General features: G+C 37.7%; 1 pseudogene; it reads right to left on the bottom strand.

The window, feature by feature from the left end:
- Positions 1-438: 438 nt before the first annotated feature.
- Positions 439-8,150, bottom strand: LOC147887920 (uncharacterized; annotated as a pseudogene).
- Between the last annotated feature and the right edge of the window lie 1,576 nt (positions 8,151-9,726).

Raw genomic sequence — 9,726 nt, 5'->3', positions numbered from 1 at the left:
CAACCTTTTCTTTTGCACTTGAAACCATATTATTAGCCAAGGATAAGACTCTTCATAGATACATAGCATTTTTAGGCCTTTCTGATTGGTTTCTTAGTAGATAATTAGTGTTGTCTACATTGGCTAGACATGCTTTGATTTCATATCCCAAGAAATTGTTTCTATAACCATGGATATCTATATTTTGTTTCTATAAATTTTCATATCAGTGCTTTCAAACTATCCTCTTTAGGTTAATTTTTGTATTTAGTTAGCACGGATAACTTTTTCTTAATATGTGAATCATTGATGAAGTGTTAGAACTCTATGCATGGCCTAGTTAATTCTATCACCATTTTGTTGTGGAATTTTGCTTGGTATATTAAATTGAATCTAAGGACATATCAAATAGACTTTAAATTCCAAAATAAATACTATATACATTCTTATCAAAGATGACTATTCTAGGTATTTTGAAGCTAATGCTTTGTTTGCTCTAAAAGAAATGAGTATCCTTCCAAGGGTTGACCAAAGGAGTAATACTTTTTAGCCATCATCTAGACAAGATAAGACCACCAAGTAATGAGAAGAAATGAATTATGAGATCTCCACATAAATATATCTTTTATGCAATGAGAGCTCAACATAAATATATATTTTGAACGTATGCAAGTCATTTTACTAGATGGTGTCTTATAAGCTTGAATTGTCAGTTAGATGGATAGATGTTCACAACATCTTATGGCATTCCTTTCTTTACAACATCTTATGGCTTCCTTTCAAAAAATATTTATCATCCTTCAACTTTCCCATCACTTATACTCGTAGATCAATTGTTGTTAAGCATCCTCTGTATCTAAACTTTTGCAAATGTATAGAGATATATTGAAAGAAAAGAATATACCGTGCCATTTGCAGAAGTAGATCCTAAAGCTCCTTGTGTGAAAAATGTTTTAGTGCCTCCTAATTTCTATAAAAGTGGGAGAGAGAAACATATTTACATTATGCTTGCCACAAAAAAAAATTAACAAAATCATATAAAAAATATGTGCATCAATATCTTTAAATGGCCATTAGTGATTCATATTAGTTATAATCTTTTATAGGACAAACTTACTCAATAATTCATTTAGAGTCACTTGAACTTTTTTTAAAAGGTTTCCTAGCATTTATTAGGTAAGAAAAATAGCAAAGGGATAATTTCAAAGATTTAATGCCACACTTACATGTGGAGTGGGACGTTTGGCACATGTGTTAGTTTTTCTTGCCAGTGCTTTCTTTTTCTCCATCACAAAATTAGTATGTCGACCCATATGTTGTTTCCTTAGTTGGAGTTGGAACATTTTTAACATTTATAGTTGCCTGCATTAACGTGTTTAGATTTTCCTCTAATTCTCTAATTACTTATCCTTTGAATAATTAGCACAATGACTTTGAGCTATTAGAACTCTATGAATTAAATTTCATGGTCATCTTGAAAGTAATAAATAATAAGGAAGAATCCATTCTCTTTAAAGCTTATAATAGAGAAATGTTTTTACTTCTAAAATGTTAAGCATAATCAAATAAACCCCAACTTGAAAGGGTTATGAAAGTCCCACATAGTAATATATTCTAAAACTTGACCAAAACTTTTGAATGAAAATAAAAAGTACAACCAAGGATACTGATCCTTTTGGGAAAATGGAACAAAGGCTAGTAGTGAGAAATGTTGTATTTTCATTTCAGTCGCTTAAGAGCTCAATTAAAATGAAATACAATACCTTATTTAAACTAAAATATTAAAGTAGAGAAAATGTCCAAACCTATCCTCAAGAGCATCTACAATTATGTTTGAGTGAGATTCGAGGCAAGGTATTCCAAGGTGTAATACATGCTAAGCATTGAGGGAGAGAGTATTTACAGTACAAGTAGTCAATTCTAGAGGGTGAGAGAGTTATCGTGAGTTATTGTTTTGGATTATGAGCATACATTTGTTTACTCACTAGAATTGTACTTACTCAATGATGTGAGTAAATATGACACAATGGATAGTAGAGTGAACATTTATGTAGGAGAATTGTACTTAGTGGATGATGTGAGTAAATATGGCACCATAGATAGCAGAGTGAAATTTTGGGTATGTATTGTTTCATTCATACCTATGTTCGTGAGTGAGTGTAAGAGTGTAAGAGGTAACAAAGGAATGGGTGTGTCCAATGCGGCAATCTGAGGCCATTTGTACTACCTTGTGCACAAGCATTGATGAATCAAACACCCCTTTCCTTTGAACATTTTCTAATCCATTTTATCATTGATGCATCTAGAAGGTGTGCAACTTGTCTTTCATTCACTGACTCACTTTGCATAGAAAATGAGCATTCTATGTGAGAGGTTGTGAGCATGCTAATAGGCAATTTTAGAAACAAGAATATATCTTCATAGATCCCAGAGCATAGTCAACTCAAATGCATGTCTAAGTGAACAAATTAACATGTTAATAGTAATGATTTGTAGCTAACACGCTTGATTATCCTACTATCTTTTACTAGACATGTCAATGAAGGAATATGAATGGGTGGAGTCTGCAAGAATGGAAAAGATAACCCAATAATATCTGTGAGGGAGCAAGATGGGATAAAGCAAGGTGGAGGTATCCACAATAGGTGCAATTCTAAACCAATGTCGAGACACAAGAAGTGGCAAGCCCAAAATAGAATTGTCATGAGCAAACAATCATCTGTAAAGTCAATGTAGTTATCAAACTAGACGTTGATTCCTTTTCTTCTACATGCATTTTGTCTTGCCTACATTGATATGTGCTCTATGAAGTGGCTGGTAAGCTAGTATGCATGTTCTTGGATTCAAGAGGTGGACTTGACGTGCTCACAACTTCTCATGTAGAATGCCCATTCATATGCAAGATGGGACAATGGATGGAGAACACTCCTTTTCTATTCACATTACAACTTTTACCCATTGATGCATCTTAAAATTGGAATGAATATGATCAACGTTGAGGTTATGTACAAGGTCAAATACCCAAGTCACCTTTTGTGCTTGTTGCTATACTACACATTGTTGCATTAAGTCTACATTGTTGAATTAATGTTTAACTTTTTCTTGATGCTCCCTTAGACATCGATTCAAACCTTTGGTCATGTTTATATAGGACATCAAATTTGGATGGCTCGGATGTCTTGGTTTATAGTTGTACTAGCTGTTCCACTTTAATTTGTAGATCATCTCTTTGTGGAATGCCCTCAAAGGCCTTTGAGGCTTCATTCCTTAGCTTCAATTGCACTTCCTTGAGATTCAATGGAGATCAATTTGTCCACTACATAATTTGCTTACAATGCCTTCAAAACTTCTAGGCATGCCTTGAGAGTGATTTTTTCTTTGCTCACTTTGCCCATTTGCTTTAGCACGGTGCTCCCTTATTTGGCTGGCCTTTTTAGATTTGTCAAATGTCTTTGAGCATAAGGATTTCTTGGCTTCTTCTTCCATACTTCGTTGTGTTTGGTGGATGGCTTCTTAGTCTTTCCCTTTATTCTTTACATGTCAGCCTCTTCCTCTTGTAGGCTAAACTCCATGGTTCTTGAGGGGGTAAATATTTTCTTGGACATGGGTGCTAATATGGATAGCTCACAAAAATATCTAAAAGCGAAAATTACTATAATATTCAAGATCTTGGGGTATCACCTTGTTGAGGTCAATTCAAGGAATTGGTGGTATCTTCCTCATTTGTAGGGTGTGGTTTAAATAACCATCATGTGCAGTCTCACTTGGATCTCCCTACTTAAGTTCATAGATCATCTGCACATTGCTTCTTGTTTTCATCCTCGCATTTTCTCTTCCTATGACTCTTAACCTACTCCTTTGATCAATGATGGCTATAGTGATACTGACTAAATTGTCTCTTTCTCTAGAAGCTTTGGGAGTGGTTTGTCAAATGGGCCATCCCAAGATATCAGTTATTATAGGTCCATTGGATTCATATCTTTTCCATGCAAATGACTATGTTCTATATTCATGGCCATAAATACCTTTTTTTCCTTATTGTGATGAAATACCTTCTTCCATGGTAGCTCTGTGAATGCTTTTAAGGCAATTTGCTCTGCCGTTCAAGGATCTAGGGATGTCTCCTTCTCTTTTCTATGCATCTAATTTTGCTTAAATGGGATGTTTGTCATGGTGTTGGATTACACATCTTTTGCTTCATATATGATTTGTGCCTTGCTCCTATCTACTCCTTAATTTGTTCTAGCTCCTATGATCATTCATTCACATTCCAAGTTGCATTCATTTCATGAGCTCCTACTCGTGGATAAATGGATCCCTATTTGTAATGCTCTGAAAGATAAGGGAACATTTAATGAATGCCAAAAAGCATGAGTGAGAATTCTTCTTTGTGATTGTAGAAAAGGATCCATGCAAATGCGATGAGCTTAAATTGTGGTGAGTTTACATTAGCTCCGTATGACTACCATCTCACTACCTCATAAACTCATCCTATCTTCTTCATCATGGGATTCCTTCCTTAAGTTTCATGACATCTTAATGCTTCTACCTTCTAAAGAGTCTTGGATAAATTTAGCACAGTTCTTTTCCATGATCATGTCCCTTTATGCTATTAATTTTGATTTGATATGTAAGCAGCCAACTACCACTTGTGTCCATTTGATTAATTATTATGGGTCCCTCATCCACCTCATGATCACATCCCTTTGTGCTATTAATTCTAATTTGACCTGTAACAACAACTACCACTTGTGTCCATTTGATCATTATTGTGGTCCCTCATCCATCATAACAAATTATGCTTTGGGACAAAACGTCTTGTCCTAATGCCATTGACTAGGTTTGGTAATTCTCTTCCATCCAAAGTTTAAAAATAATTGTCATGAAAATACTTGATCTTGTATGTCTTGATATATATTCAACAAAGATTTTGTTTCTTTACCCCTAGCTTTAAAGCATACCAATATGCTTCCTACTTTTTACATGATGGTCATGTCCTTGATTTGTGGATTACAGTCCTGGGATGATCGCTCTATAAAAAAGCATGTAACACATGTGAAAAGCACACAATTAAAATACCCCTATATTTACAGTTTATATTTTTTGTATTATTGTATTTTCCTCTTTTGTACATATGTACATGGTGCAATTTTGATTTTAAAAGTATCATTTATACAATTACATACCATGATACATTTGATAAGTACTTTTTAAATCCCTCCCACTTATAACTAGCCTAAAAGTCCCCCAAATTATAAAATTCCCTTCTATTAATGAACCTATTATCTTTTTTATTGTAAAGGTTGACCACCCTAGGATTATGCTTTGTAGCCAAGCTACCCTTAGCCCCAATTGGTTGATCTTTATCACTTCATCTAACGGTCTTTGTAGGGCTTTCTCTTGACCATTCATTTGTTGTACTACTACTCTTAGGCCAAGCATGACAAATTCCAATGGTATGACCACCTCAAGACTAAAGGGACATGTTCTTATTGGTGAGCTTGAAGGGCATGTGCTTTGCATGCCATGCAATAGGGTGGTGGTAGCCATAGTGTAGTTTGTAACTTATGCTCCCAATAATTTTTTTATTCATTTATGGGCTTATGAAGAATGCTTTTTTAAGTACTATGTTTCACGGACTTCGCTTGACCAATCATCCTTGGGCAACACATTTTTTGACTTTTTATGTAAAAAATTGAATGCATATATATCCTCCTCCACAAGCTAGAATGTGGCATTATCTTTCTAGTGTATCCCATCTAGATTCCATGCCAAAAGTGTCTCAGTTAAGAACAATTTTGAAAATGATACATCGTAAAATCAGTTTCTATAGTAAAAGCAAACAACATAGACTTGAGCATAAAGCCTCAAGTAGGATGTGGCATTGCTTTTCTCATGCATTTCCATCTAAGTTTGTAAGAAGTATCTAAATTAAGTAGAGTACGAAAAAATCATTTTTCCTATCAAAGCAACCTACATGAGACTAGCATAATCCCTACCTAATCCCTAGCTCATCTGGATATAGCTCTCTTAACAAAAAAATTACACATTTTGGAAAGGATTCAACTAGTACTGAAGGATTCAATTAGTACTCAATTCCAATCCGTGCAACTGTAAAATGTCAATGCCTTCCATGACCTCTCTCTGATCTCTCTCTCTCTCTCTCTCTCTCTCTCTCTCTCTCTCTCTCTATCTATCTATCTATCCATCTATCTTTCTATCTCTCTATCTCTTGATCTTAATCTCGATCCTTGGAATTCATGGTGTGAAACATCAACAGATGTTATCATTTTGAGCACATGAAATTATAAGTTAACAATTTTAAGGCAAATAGGATGAATCTTGAGAAACATTCAAAGAAAGATTTTCGATTTTCTATATGTCTATGTACTCTTAGTCGGACTCCTTATGGTATTTTGTCTTGCCGTCCATAGTTTTGGAATTGAGATCATCATATCTTCTTTATTTACCAAGTCAAAAATTTTAGTGGCACACACCAATTTGCCTATAATGTGACTATTGAGTAGAAGAGGAATAGAGGAGCCTTGGGATCATTATTCTCGTTTATCTAAGAACTCTAGTACGTACGCTATAGAAAGAGTTGCTATAGGAGGGCATTATCACATGTCCATTATGCTCAACTATGGAGGGGTTAACCACAGTTACAAGCAACACACATGCCATATTGGCAACTCTAAACCGCTTATCTATAAAAGTATTTCAGCGTTAACTCTTTGCAAAACTTATGGTCTTCACGAACATGATTACACTTTGTGCAAGCAATGCTATGCGGGTATAGTAAGAGAAGGGTACCTGAGGTTTATAGCCTTAGTACTGTGGCCATAGCTCCCTTGAATACTGATCGAGGTCCAGCAGCAACATCTTCTCCTTCTCTGAACTCCTCGGCTGGAATGCCGTCTTTGAGGGCGGATTGTGTAGAGGTTGGTGACCCATGTACCTCGGTATGTAATACTGGCCTTGTTGTGCCCTGCCATCACAAAGATTTCAATCATTTAGGCTCCAAACCATCCTACTTTCCGTTGCTCATCGTTCTTGAAAACATGCAGTTCTAATAAATACCAAGAATTCGCGGCCCATGATCATTCGTTTTTTAGGTTATTAATCAGTCGGACGATCCTGGATAGAATCTCTCAGCAAATCATGTGCTGAATCATTTTTGCGGTGCTTCTGCACAGATTAAGCGTGCAGATTTTGACGGTGATTCGATCAGCCGTTCACCACTCCCTAAAGAAAATCGTGCAGCTAATTCGGATATTAAACGTGCACGATCGATAGAGAAAACCATTGATAATTCACAAACAAACGATGGCTTCACACATAATTATGAAGACTCAATGACCTATGTTGCTAGCGTTTCCAAGGAATTAACAGGCAACTCGTTAAAAAAAGTATTGCATGATCGCAGATTACCATAACTTGCTAAAAGTAAGTGGGTGATGCTGATTAAACTCACAAATTACCTGATTGTTTTGTCCTTTTGAATCCGGACATCTTCCTCAAGTGAGCCAGTGTAGTTCCAAGGACCGCACGGCCTGCAGGTGCTTGAATCCATCTCGACAGTATATTGAGTGTATACACGAAATCCTAGGAAAAGATATAAGGCCTAACAATATAATGTCTCCGAGTTCGTCTACCTTGATGCGCTTTCCGTCATTGCGTACATTACTGCCGCTGGTGGAGCCACCTCGGCCTGATGTCTTTTGGGTTCCTTCGTTTCAAGGGCGTCCTGGAGGTGATCACCTTCAATCGATCAAATTCACACTCGTTGCCTTGAGGTCTTAGACATGCTGGAAACTAAGACTTGGTCCTGATCTGTCCATCTAACTGAAAATTGGAATCTCTCTCGACTCTGGAGTGTCTGAAGTCTTGCACCCATGTGAAATTTCAAAGGGATCGCTTCGGTGGGACGCTGCCGGAGTAGCAGGCTCTGATCACTATATGTGGTCTGGTAAGCAGCTAGTGGCGCGCATGGGACGTTATGTCCAAAACGATCATTTTAGGGCTGTTTGTTCTCGCCGTAGTCTTCGAGAGGGGGTGGTATTGAATGGTTGTAATCCACTCTGTGATATACAGACTCTGGTATCAAATGTCCGAACAGTATCGTAGGATACCATGGATGACTGGCGATTGTAAAGCACTGTTACGCCCATATTCGTGACACTAAGTACTGATCTTGTCATGCGACTGTCTTACTGACTTACAGATATATTTCCTTTCGATCAGCAGGTTCAATGCTTATGAAAACGATAGATCTTAATCGTAAGCAGAAATTCCGGTGGGAAACTTAAATCTTCGTGTGATCTCTGCTCTACCCAGAGCCTGAGTATTCTTAACGCCGTGCCTGGTAGCGAAAGCATAATCTTCGAGCGTCGGTTCCACCATCTAAACATCAGTAATTGCAAATCATCAACATAGAGACGCCAAATCTTTGGCGGTAAGTAATTCTGCGATGCGGAACGCAACGCCGGACAAGCGTTCTCTTCACGTCAAGCTACGTGTTATTAGTGGTTTCAAATCATTGTATATGTGGTCCTTACGTCGTGCATGTAGATGGACTGGAACCTCCCCAAAGGTTCGGCAGAGGACGTGTCCATGACGATGAATCAATGGGGGAGGTATGAGGCTAAACGAATGGATCGATCGACAGAAGAGCATGGTCCAAATCGCCGCACCAGGATTTAATGAGAAATGGATCGACCTGGTGAGGGAGAATTCGACCGGTTGAGAAGAGATTGGAAGCTCCGCGCATCAGAGATGTTAGTGCGCAGAATGAAGATGATGAAACGATTCATGAAAACTGTCTCGAAGGTCGAAGGGTGGCAACCCCTTCAATCTGCACTTCTCTAAGAATTAGGCTCTCGATTGTTGCCTTTGATATTCTAGTTAACTTCGCCACTGTAAGTCTAGAGTTAACCTTGGATCAAGTTAACTTCGTGAGTACTTGAATCAAGTTCATTTCACCACTACAACAATCACACTCCTCCTAGTCGCCCACTATCACGATGGAAACATCACTACCTACTCCTATCACACTACTCTCGGTCGCCCACTATCACGATGGTGGGCTTCTATGCTCTCATCTCTCAGCCCTCACCCTGTGCGGGGTGCAACCTTGCAATTGTTACTTACCATGTCTTAATAGTTTAATTCATACAAAGGAAAAGTCCCCAAATAGAACAAAGAGATATGAGATATGAGATATGAGCTAATTTTTACTTCATAGCAACAATGCCAAGGAGCCGAATAGACTCATTCGAAGCAGAGAATCGAACACACACACACCACGACACGAACCAGAGCCTTAACCATAGAGAGAGAGAGAGAGAGAGAGAGAGGAGGAGGAGGAGGAGGAGGAGGAGGAGGAGGAGGGTCACTAACAAATGATGGAAGAGAGACATCACTCAAGGGGGCAAACTCTTAAAAGTGAATAGAAGAAACATCAAAACTATACATAGAGAACATGCAAATCATAAAAAATATAATCCAAGACTCTACATTTTTGCTTTCTTCCCCCCTCCTTACCCCTAGTTGAATCTAGTCCAAATCTCAAGAGCTATCAATGCATGCCTCCACAAGTCCATAAATCTTTGCGTCCATGGAATCGTCTGTGGGCATTGTCTGAAGAAATTAACCCACTTTTTTTAAAACATAATGAACGTCAAATACCCAAAAACAAGTTGTGGAGGGGTTGTGGACAACATCTTAGGTGCTTTGGCCCCTCATGAA

Source organism: Dipteris shenzhenensis, chromosome 22, assembly GCF_047967505.1.
Source record: "Dipteris shenzhenensis isolate YYH24624 ecotype China chromosome 22, Dip_SZ_1.0, whole genome shotgun sequence".
Classification (NCBI taxonomy): Eukaryota; Viridiplantae; Streptophyta; class Polypodiopsida; order Gleicheniales; family Dipteridaceae; genus Dipteris; species Dipteris shenzhenensis.
This window is presented reverse-complemented; position numbering and strand designations above follow the sequence as displayed.